Genomic DNA, 12,292 nt, shown 5'->3' on the forward strand with positions numbered 1-12,292 from the left:
GACACTTCTGTATTTTTATGTTTGATTTTGTAAGCAAGTGGTCTTTAAGTGAGGTGAAACTTGTGGGTATGCAAGACAAACCAGACTCCTGAAAGGGGTACAGTCTTCTGGAAAGGTTGAGAGCCACTGGCGTGCAAAGTGCATAAGCAAAGGGAACAGCTTTCTCTGAGCAACGTGCATGGATCGTGGGCACATCTGCCAAGATTAAACCATGCCGCCTCCATTCACCTGCGCTTTGCTTCTCTGCAACGTCTACTGTATGGTATTTCTAATGCGCCTCTCACCAGGGGATTTTGATTACACTCTGGATTACTTTAATGTAGGACTGGTCAACTTTTTATTTTAAACTACTGTTGATAAAAACTGGGTTTTCTTTTTAAATGAAAAAACTTTTTCAAGACAATTTTTTGTTCCGTTTGAAATTTTCCAGTTTTTAAGTGAAAAAAAAAAAAGATTTCGATTTCTAGGAGTTTTTCCTCCCCCCCCCCCTTTCCTTGTCTTCCTTGTCTTTTTGCAGAAATGGTGCGGGGAGGCAGGGCAGGGAGGGAATGAAGAACTAAACAAGAAAAGGAAAATTTTGCTTTCACAGAAAATTTAGAAAAAAAGACAATTTTTTTCCCCACAAACAACAATCTCTTCGAGGAGCTCTTCTTGAATCAGAATATTGCTTAGTATCCACCTTGCATCTTGCATTCAAGGATCTCAGTTTCAGAGTAGCAGCCCTGTTAGTCTGTATTCGCAAAAAGAACAGGAGGACTTGTGGCACCTTAGAGACTAACAAATTTATTTGAGCATAAGCTTTCATCAGCTACAGCATGCATCTGATGAAGTGAGCTGTAGCTCATGAAAGCTTATGCTCAAATAAATTTGTTAGTCTCTAAGGGGCCACAAGTCCTCCTGTTCTTTTTAAGGATCTGAGTGCGCGTTAAAAGAAGGGGAAGCGATATACTTATTGTTTGACAGATGGGAAAAATGAGGAGCAAGAAGTGACTGCCTCTTCCAAGCTCAGCCTCTGAATGAAAGGTAGCCCCTAATTCTCAAATCCCAGCCCCCTGGTGTGAGCCCAAGTTCCACTCCGTACAAGTGCCAAAGCCACAGTCTTTGGGGTGTGAGCCTCAAGTCAACGGGAATTTTGCCATTGACTTCAGCGACAGCAAGATTCCTTCTTACTTTCCTCGATATAGCTGGAGAACAGTTATTCCGCAAACTTGCCTCCAGCCTCCGTGCCTTTCTTCAGCGTGCCAGGTGCTTGCTGTCAGTGGGAGGTTCCAGGCGGAATGTAGTGCAGAAGCAGCTACTTGGTTTGCGAGAGCATGCTGAGTTGTGAAGTGGACACTAGTGGCATCCATTCCTTGCACAGGCTACATCCTGCACTTTTGGTTGAAGCAACAAACTGAGGTGCCCGGGGCTGTGGCTGCTGCCCTAAACTGAGCTGTTTCCGTTTACTCCTCTGTACATCAGGCCAGAGAAATGCCTGAGGAATCCCTTGAAGCCACGAACCCATAAAATGTGAAATGAACTGTGAGGATCCTTACAGTTCAACTCCATTTGAAGCTGGATTTGGTGGGCTTGAGAGTCTGAGATAGATCCATCTGAAGGCTTTTATGAGGTGTCTGGAAGTCAGAGGAACAGCAGAATTCAAGCCTGCGTAGGAAAAGGGTTAGCTGCACAGTGTGGGTCTGAGGTGGGAAGTTCTAGCCTTGCTCATGCGTCTATGACAACAAAATGCTATCAGAAAGGGACCCCGGTGCTATATGCCAAAACCCAGGTAACAGCAGTAAGGAGTTACACTGAGACACGGAGAGACACTTATACATACTGCATAAAGGCTGAACTCCAAGGCCGGAACAATAGGCTTGTTTGAATATCCCTTGCTGAATGGCAAGCATGATTGAACCAGCCACGTTTGAGTCTGCTGGACCCAAGCCAAATGTCGTGGGACAGATCCTCAGCTGACGAACGTTGGTGTAGCCCCTTTGCAGCCAACAGAGATGTACTGATTTACACCTGCTGAAGGTCTGGTATGTGCTCAGTAGAGAGATACCACAGTGAGGGGTGCGGTTTTTATGAATAGATGGATTACTAGATGACAGATGAATGGACAGACGTGAATAGATTGATATGCTAGACAGGTGCTTCCTATATTCCAGTTACACAAGCTGTATCCAGGTGTATGCTGAGTGGAACTGGAGAAAGAAGGTCAGGTTCCAGGAGTTTGGAAAGACACTAGGGGCTCAGGAATGCAATTTGGGACCAGACGAGCCCGTAAAGATCTTTCCTGCAACTCCGTCTGCCTGCTGTGTCACTTACTGCTAATGAAACCGCCTGGGCAGCAGCATTATGCGCAGAGCACAGGTGCAAGGATGAATCTGACCACTCCGCCATGTCTGCCCAGGGGCAGCCCGCCCTCTGGAGTAAGGACACAAGGGAAGGCTAGATGAATGAGAAAGTGGCTATGTGAAGAGAGCCCACATTCGGGGATCCCCTCACCAAAGAATGAGCAGGGCAGACAGATCTGTTAGCTTTAATTACAACAGGAATAATTTTATAAAAGCCTTTGCAGAGCCCACGCGAGCAGCTAATTGCATTGGCCTTAGCCAGCCACTGAGCAGACAGGTGCTGTGTCACCCTCACCCATGCAACTCTGCAAGTGCATCTCAGTCATGGATTGCAAGTCAACACACTCTGCTATTTCGGTCTTACGCATGCCTCCAGCAGAGCCAACGTATCTCAGTGCCACCAGCCCCTTAGTCACCACTCCCAGTCAGCGCATCTCGAGAACCCTGCCTCTTCCAACCCCCCTCCCTCTTCTGAGGACAGGTTGCCCATGAGGCTGAAATGCAGGATGGTTTTGTTGTGTCCACAAATGGGGGACAAGGGTCTATTTTAGGATGAGATGCACCAGCCTCAATAGGTCAAATCTAGTTCTAGTGTAAGTGGCTGTAACCCTATGGAAGTCATTGATTATCCACGTTACAGCAAGGGGGAAAAATCCTAGCTCCTATGCTCAGTAATGCACAGCATCAGCAGAGGAGGAGTAGTGAGTTGTCAGTATTCAATTTTTTAGGTAAGCCATATTTTTTAGTCCCTTTCTATGAAGTACCACATTAGAAAGACAAAAGGCCAAATTCATCTATGGTATTACTCTCTTAGCTTCAGTGGATTTACACAGAGGATATATTCATTCTCTGAAAGCTTGGCTCCTGTAGCCCTGCATATTACCAGGGAAAGTACAAAATGCCAGCAAAACAATGATGTTTCCAGTTTTCAAATGGCTCAAGCATTTGGTTCAAGTTTATTTGGATTGTGCAAACGTTTGGTTCAGAGGGAAACACTGAAAAGACAGCCTGAGAGGGACGAAAATGGATAGTGCACTAGCTGCAGTCGATAAAGCAGAAAGCTGTGTGACAGAAGGCGAAATACATTGTCATCTCCCCACAAACCTCAGCTCTCCAGGTCACTTCTGCAGCCTTAACACGGAGTCACAGGCGGTCCCCTGGGGTAATCTAATCTATCTTGTCACCTAGGCAAGCCTGCTTTTGTGATAGATGGTCCCTTACACCAAGTATCGCAGCAATATTCGGGTTACTCCCTGTCTCAAAGGACCAGTCTCTTACCCCAGATCAATTGAACTTTAGATCTCACTTCAAAGGCAACGCTTGTAGCCAATCTTATAATAAACTATCTAAATATTTACTATGTAGGGCAATGGTGGGCAACCTGCGGCCCATCAGGGTAAGCTGATTGCAGACATTTTGCAGATGTTGACTGTCCGCAGGCATGGCCCCCCACAGCTCCCAGTGGCCGCGGTTCGTCGTTCCCAGCCAATGGGAGCTGCGGGAAACGGCATGGGTTTTGATCCCTTTCGCCCCTTCTGCTTTGTGCTGCAAACTCAGCTGAGGAGAGGAATTCACTTGCAAGACTCGTCTTCATGGCGATGGGGGCGAAGAAACAACAAAGTCTTCTGTTCTCTTTAATGTTCCCCTCTAGTCCATCTGGTGTCAATGGGCCTTCCTGGTCAGGCAGGACATAACCGCTTCTGCTGGAGACCAGCATTTCACACTAGTTAATGTCTCTCCCCTCTCTGGTGATTTCCATAGTTACAGAGGCTCACAATGCAAATGCTCGAGGATTACTGTACAATATGGGAGACGGATGTTATCAGTCAGATGAATGCAGGCAGCAACTCATAAGCATTCCATGAAGTCTAAACATGGAACACATTCTTATAATTCGAATGGCTATTTTAACAATCCTAACACCCTGGTGTGTTTGTCAGTGCTCAACTGAGGCTGGGGACCTTGGCATGAGCTGGCAGCTCTTCTGCCAGTGTCCCAGTAACCTGTTTAGGAAGGTTAGAGTGGGTAATGGAGATGGGAGGAGAGATGGCACTCTATATTAAAGACCCCATTACCTGTTTTAGAGTGATTGGTAACTCAGAAGAACAGGATCTTGAATGCATATGGATCAATGTGCTAACTAACAAAGCCCAGGACAGGGGAGGATCTGTTACAGACCACCAAATCAAACTTGAGCACAGGTTGAGTTACTCTTTAAGCACCTGTCTAATGTGTGGAAATTAAAAATGTGTTCTTACAGGGGACTTCAATTTGGGAGACACGTGAGGGAGGTCCCAGGCAGCCACATTAGAGTTTATAAAAAACTTGTAGACGATCATTTTCTAAAAGCAAAGGTATTGCATCGAACACAAGGGAAGTGTTTTCAACCTCAGTGTGATGAATAAAGATGAATTAATCACTGGACTGGAAGTTGGTGATTGCCTCAGGACCAGTGAGCCTGAGTCTGAGAAGAGTTGGCTGAGGAAATCTCTGGCCCACTGATGTTCATTTTAGATAAATCTTGGAAAACCAGGGACATTTCAGAAAACTGGAAAACAGCAAACATTGGGCCAATATTCAAAAAGGGCAAATGGGTTGACCCAGTTACTGATAGACTGGTTAGCCTGACATCAATCCCATGGAAAACAATGTAAAATCTGATATGGGATTCAAGTGATAGAAAACTAAAAGATAGGAATATAATGAATGCCACTCAACATGGTTGTATGGAAAATAGGTCCTGTCAAACAAACCTGATTTCATTCGTTGACAAGATTACAAGTTTGGCTGATAAAGGTAATTGAGTAGATGTAATATACGTAGAGTTTTGTAAGGTGTTTGATTTAGTACCGCACGAGGTTCTTATTAAAAAAATAGAACTATATGATATCAATAAAGCACATGTTAAATGGCTTAAGTACTGGCTAAGTGACAGATCTCAAGATCTAGCTGTCAATGGGGAATGTTCCTCCAATGCAGATGTTTCTAGTGGGGATGCGAAGGGATTGGTGTCAGACCCTACACTGGTCAACGTATTCTTCAGTGACCTGGAAGTAAACACGAAATCGCTGTTGATGAAATGCGTGGATGACACACAGATTGGTGGAGCGATAACTAAAGGTGAGGCCAGGATAGTCACACAGGGTTAACTGGATCACTGAGTAACCTGGGCCCAGTCAAAGACAACGTGTTTTACCACATGCAGAGTTTGACATGTAGGACCAAGGAATGCAGGCCATACCTACTGAATGGGGCACTGTATCTTGGGAAGCAATGGCTGAAAAGAATGTAGGAGTCACAGTGGACAAGGAACTGAGCCCCCTGTTGCATGCTGGGTAAAAAGGGCTACTGTGATCCTTGGACATATAAAAAGGAGAGTAGTGAGCAGAGTAAGGAGATGATTGTACATCTGGGGAGACTGATGCTGGGAAACTGGATCCAGGTCTGGTGCCCACATATTAAAAATGGAGACAATGGAAACCATGGAGACAATGAACTGCTTTCTGACCATAAGGCATCTGACCGATAGTGGGAAGAGGTGATTCGGAGGCACCTGCCAATGCTGCTGCCCGTGATATACCTGCTGGGTGGGTAAACACAGAACTGCATTGCCCAGAGCTATCCGACCAGGCCCAGCTACATTTGCTTCCCCTATCTCCTGAGTTTCCCCATGCAGCTGCCGCTGCCAGGTTTGATTTTACGCAAGCGGCTTTAATAATCTCATATTGATTCAGCTCCATAGGCGAACGAGAAGTTGTAATAACTTTTTATTGGCATTTCTCTTGCGGCGACGCTTTGGGGGGAATTTTCAGCGTGTGAGGGTCACCAGGGGTACGTGCGAGTGGGTGTGAGAGAGACAGAGAGTAGCACTGTTGTTTTCAAATCCAAAGCCCCAGAGGATGAGCCACCATCAGCAGAAATTGTTAGGCTGAGTTTGTTGCACTGAAGAGATCTGTTTCAGAGTATTAGCTGTGTTAGTTTGTATCCGCAAAGAGAAAAGGAGGACTTGTGGCACCTGAGAGACTAACAAATTTATTTGAGCATAAGCTTTCGTGAGCTACAGCTCACTTCATCAGATGCATGTAGTGGAAAATACAGCGGGGAGATTTATATACACAGAGAACATGAAACAATGGGTGTTACCATACACACTGTAACTAGAGTGCTCAGGTAAGGTGAGCTATTACCAGCAGGAGAGCGGGGGGTGGGGGGGACCTTTTGTAGTGATAATCAAGGTGGGCCATTTCCAGCAGTTGACAAGAACGTGTGAGGAACAGTAGGGGGGGGGCGGGAATAAACATGGGGAAATAGTTTTACCTTGTGTAATGACCCATCCACTCTCAGTCTTTATTCAAGCCTAAGTTAATTGTATCCGGTTTGCAAATTATTTCCAATTCAGCAGTCTCTCATTGGAGTCTGTGTTTGAAGTTTTTTTGTTGAAGAATTGCCACTTTTAGGTCTGTAATCAAGTGACCAAAGAGATTGAAGTGTTCTCCGTCTGGCTTTTGAATGTAATAACTCTTGACGTCTGATTTGTGTCCATTTATTCTTTTACGTAGAGACTGTCCAGTTTGACCAATGTACATGGCAGAGGGGCATTGCTGGCACATGATGGCATATATCACATTGGTGGATGTGCAGGTGAACGAGCCTCTGATAGTGTGGCTGATGTGATTAGGCCCTGTGATGGTGTCCCCTGAATAGATATGTGGACACAGCTGGCAACAGGCTTTGTTGCAAGGATAGGTTCCTGGGTTAGTGTTTTTGTTTGCGGTTGTTGTGTGAGATCTGTGTGGCTATGGACGGACTTTCGGCCTCCCTGTGTACCCGGAATAATGCTCTGCCTAGTGGCCTCCTCCCACACCCGCCTCCTGGCTTACTGCCATACCCGGAACCCCTTTTCCTGACCCGGCCTGCTGTGCTTTCACCCTCTCCTGCTTCAAGTCTCCCCTCAAAGCATGCTGCTTCCAGGAAGCCTCTACACCTTACATCTCCCGCTCGAGGAAACAGGGGGTGTGATGTACAACAAACGCTGGGAGGGCGCAGGCCCCTCTGGCTGCAGAACCCAACGGTGACAACCCTGGTGCTTCCACCCGGCTCTTTATCACCTTCCCTCATACAGCTCCTCTTAGTTCAGATTGGCTTAACTACTCGTTCATACTCACTCCCCCACCCCCCATGGATTAAGCCTTGCGGCATCCCTTTGAGCTAGGTACCGCCACCACTGTAGAGATGGGTAAACTAAGGCAGGGAGTGACTTGCCCAGAGTTGAAGACCGGGGCCCAGACTAAAACCCCAGATCTGGGCAACCTTGGAGCCAGGCCTGAACGCTCCAGCTAGCTAGCCATTCTCTCTGTACTGAGCATACCCAGTGTCTAGATTACTGGGACACTTGGATCTGGACTCTGTAGCTTGGGTCCTTCTCTGTTCAAGAATCAGCAACAGAGTTGGGAACAGAATCTAAAGCCTGACTCGGAGTTCCCTGATGTAACCATTGGACCATGCTCCCTAGCTAATAAATACCAGGCGTTCTGCACAAGGCCGGAGTCTGATCTCATCTTGCTTTGGCTGAATCAGCCCCGGAGTACGTCTGTGAATAGTCAGGAGCTGGTGGTAGCATCATGGCACTGCAGCTGCACGCCATGAGAGCAGCTCAGGTGTCACTGAAGAGATTCAGGTCTCTATGTCCCAGAGGGGCTAACACCGGGCAGGACTCAGACCTGACACCTTTGGATGGGAGTCCAGCAGGACCAGCAGGACTTTTGGAACGTTTCCTTCCCCGGTTCTGGCCGAGGGAGGCATTTAACATGGAGAACGCAACCATGTCTGCAGCGTCTTCCTCCGGGGAGTTCTCGTTTATTCCATGCTGCACGTGTCAAAACTGACACACCACAGCCTGGGGGCTCACACTGAGCGCCGCTGGCTCATCAAGTGATGAGGCAGGGGAGGCAGCCGGCAGCCGGAGACCTGGCACTAGCGGCTTGCAAAGCTGTGCTGAGCGCGTGACGTTGCTAGATTGAATCTCACTGCTGGATGCTGTCAGGATTCGTTTAGAATAAAAATGACTCCCTCGTCCGCTCAAGGCCTGTATAACACTGTACAAACCCTGCTCTTGCCAGTCTGTTGTGTGTAATGCATGGTATATCACAGCAGGCGGTCGAGTGAAGATTGCAAAGCATTTCCACTGTAATCTCTTAACATACACATGCTGTTATCATAGAATATCAGGGCTGGAAGGGACCTCAGGAGGTCATCTAGTCCAACCCCCTGCTCAAAGCAGGACCAATCCCCAATTTTTGCCCCAGATCCATAAGCGTCCCCCTCAAGGATTGAACTCACAACCCTGGATTTAGCAGGCCAATGCGCAAACCACTGAGCTATTCCCCCCACTCCCTATGGTGCTGTGTGGGCTTTGGTTTGCTTTGTAGAACTTACGATTTGCGACCCGGGACATTACTTTGAATTCAATGCACATCAATGAATGGTGGGACGGAGGTGGAAAACAACCAGTCAAACCAACCCCGTTGAGCTTGGATCCTCTCTGCCCTGGTGTGATTGTCCCAGCACGAGGACGTGTGGGAAACGAATATGCCAGAGAAGTTAAAAAAAGAAATGAATTCATGGCACTGATGCCGGGGAGGCAGGGAATCAGGCTGCGATATGAAACCCAGGAAAAGCTTTTTAATCATTGGCTTAAACTCCTCATGGTGGGAATTCTACAGGGGATGGTGGAGGTGAGCAGGGGAGCCAGCAGCGTATGCCTTTTAGGTATAAATCAGATAAGGAGGCTGATTAGCAAGTGTTGGGGTTTGCGACAATATTTGAAGAACTCAGTCAATAACCCCCGCCCCTTTCTTCCTCAGCTAGGTGCAAGGGCCAAAAATTAGATAGCTCATGAAGGGAAGCCCCAGGTTGATCTCAGCACATGTCTGGCTGGTAATGAGGACCGTGGCTACCCCTCTGAACTGATGATGTGCCTGATACCAGAGCGTGGGGAGAAACTGAATTGGCAGTATTACATTTTCAGCACAGCTGCTACCTCTCAGCCTCTTCAAGCATCTAAATCTGATTAGCAGAGGGGCTCTCTGGCACAAGAAAGAGACAGGGCTTGTAAAAGAGCTTCCCCTGGGGCGGGGGGGGGGGGCTGCTCTGTTTATCTGCCAGCAAACGCACAAGGTGTGTCCCATGCCATTTCAAACCCACCCAGCGTTTCTAAAAATGCTGGAGGAGAAGGGCTGACAAAATCATGCAGAAATAGGCATTCACCCCTTTGCGGTGCGGCGCTATCCTCCCCATAATGGGGACCATTTTGGCTTAAAAACACACCCTCTTTTCCCTAAGGAATAAGCCGATTATCAGAGGAAGTGGGGCCATTTCACTTCTCCAAGAAAGGAGATTTAATGTCAGCCAGTGAGCAAGGGCTGGGCCTGTGGCGAGAAATTCCACAGGAGTCCCCGACTCGAGGAAAGAAATCCTCTTTGAGATTCTAGGTTTCTTTGATATGATCTTTGTGCACCCCAAATGAAACAAACTAAAACCCCTCCCGGTAGTCGGCTGCATTCCCTGTATGTAGCTTAAAGCCTTCAGCTCTGCAAAACCCAGCGCCATGAAACCAGAAAGTACCATACATCAGGCAGCCCTTCTGAGTCTAGAGCTCGCCCTTCTGCATCTAAATGGCAAACCCTTCCTCCAGTAGGGGTTCTTTTTAAGGTTCTGAGCCTAACTAATCCCAGCTGCACCTGATCTCTTCCTTGACGAAGCTTGCTGGGGTTTAACCCCCACAGATCCACTGCACTGGCTGGCTTGGTGGGCCCCTACTAGGATAACATTAGGGTGGCTTATATTTCATGACTGTGGGGCTCCCCTTCTCTGTGGAGCACCAAGAGACCCTTATGGTTCAGCCTGGGCCATCGTTATGAATATGCAGCTGCAACTGCCTTGCGTTTATGGAACAACGGGCTAGGGCCAGAAGCAGGTGGGGGATAAGTTGAGACAACTCCATTGACTTCAATGGGGTTGCAGCCGTTTGAGTCTGATGGGAACTCAAGGGGAACTTCCCCTTATCAAGTCTGAACTTATCCCCTTGTTGCTAGAGCTGGGTGAAATATTTTTCACAAATTCACTGAAAAATGCAGTTTGGTTGACCTGGACTTATTCATAAATGTGACATAAATTTGCTGAATAGTTTTTGGGGGAAAAAAAATGGGGGGGAAGACTTAGATGCTATTTCCAGAATGGCCTAAGGCTGCAAAAGTAACTTCCAGCTCAGTAATTAGGCAAATCAGTTGGGATGTGGGAGGCCCTTATTCAAGTCCCTGCTGTGGCAAAGGAGTTTCAGCTTGGCCATGTGATCGGAGAGTATATTTTTCAAGAAAAAGAGAGAGCGAGAGGCAGGGAAAGACCAAGCGTATATGACACACAAGAGAGTGTAACGCTCACCTAAGATGTTTGAGATGGAGGTTCAAGTCCCTTACTTGGACTTAACCAATGAACCCTTTCCTGCCAAAAGTTTTGGTTTTACAGAATCAGCATTTTCTGAAGGAAAAAAGCATTTTGAAAAATTCCTGGCCCACTCCAGTTCTGAGCAGCCACAAATCAGTGGAATGTCAGTGCCGGTTGAATCTTTCCATTGGATCTTTTCAGGCTGAATGACTCTTCATTTTAGATGAGGGGAAACGAGAAAGGACTGATGTGAAATCTCCAGGGGAGAGCGCAGTGTGTAGTCTTCTCTCCAGAGAACTGCATCAGCCCTGCCTCACAAAATGGCCACTGCTCCTGCAGAGAGCAGAATGCTAGATATGGGAAGGTGCAGATAAAATAGTAAATTAAATGACCAGGGTTAAAGGACATAGGTATATATGCCACAAGCCCTTCTCAGGTGGATCTCCATGTATTTACATTTTATTAAAAAAACAAGGAGACAAATATGGCTCCTACAAGCTTCTATTGTAACAAAACGAATACAAGAAGGGGAAACATAATGCAATGAATCTTTGTGGGAACTGCATTCACCCCCAGTTCAGCATCCAGCCACAAGAGAGCTCCGTGACCCAGCAGAGAGAAGAACAAGTGACACAGAGAGAACCAGGCCAAGCAGGAGCAGGTGGCTGGAGGCAGCAGCCTGGGAGCTGGTTGCAGAGAGAAGGTTGGGTAGCTGGAGGACCAGGTGGCAGAAGGCCAGAGAAGCTCTTGCTGGAGGACACAGGGCTGGTGTGGGGATAGTGTGAAGGAGTTATACTGCAGTTCTGCGATCTGTATCCCCTCTGGACTGGACTGTCCCTAGGGGCTGGGTAAGGAACCGCTGTTTGCATCTATGCGTAATAACTTAAGGTAATCATGCCTAGGAAAATTTGATCTTGAATTTCTGACAGCCCTAGTAAAGGAATCCTCTGTTATATTCTGGGACTTGGAAACCCAGGCTAAAGTCTGTGTAGAATAGTGCTTGGAGCAGCTATGATGCTTGCCTCCGAGTGCCTGGTACACTCAGCACGCTACCAAACATCTAAGGGATGAATGTATTGCTACATGCCCAGCGACACCCTGCAACGGGGTCGATTACAATAGGCCCCGGGCTCAGCGTTAAACAATATATTCAAGGCCCATAAATCCACCAAGTTCTGCCCCTGAAGCTCTCTCTTGCCACGTCGCACAGAGAGTACATCTACACTGCAGCAAGAGGTGTCATTTCTGTCTCAGGCCGATGGACATGTGCTAGCTCTGGTGAGCCAGAGTGCTAAAAATAGCAGCATAGCCACAGCAGCCTGGACGGTAGCAGGGGCTAGACCCCCAGATACGTGCCTAGTAGCCCCAGTGGGATTTTCCTCAGACAGCTAGCCTGTCTTTCACTCACACTGCCGCGGTGACTCTGCTATTTGTAGTGTGCTGGCTCGAGCTAGGAATAACAGCGTAGTGTAGATGTACCCAGCATGATGGCGTTGCTCTAATTTGCCTGT

This window comes from Lepidochelys olivacea (genome assembly GCF_965140295.1).
Source record: "Lepidochelys olivacea isolate rLepOli2 genome assembly, chromosome: 11".
Taxonomy (NCBI): domain Eukaryota; kingdom Metazoa; phylum Chordata; order Testudines; family Cheloniidae; genus Lepidochelys; species Lepidochelys olivacea.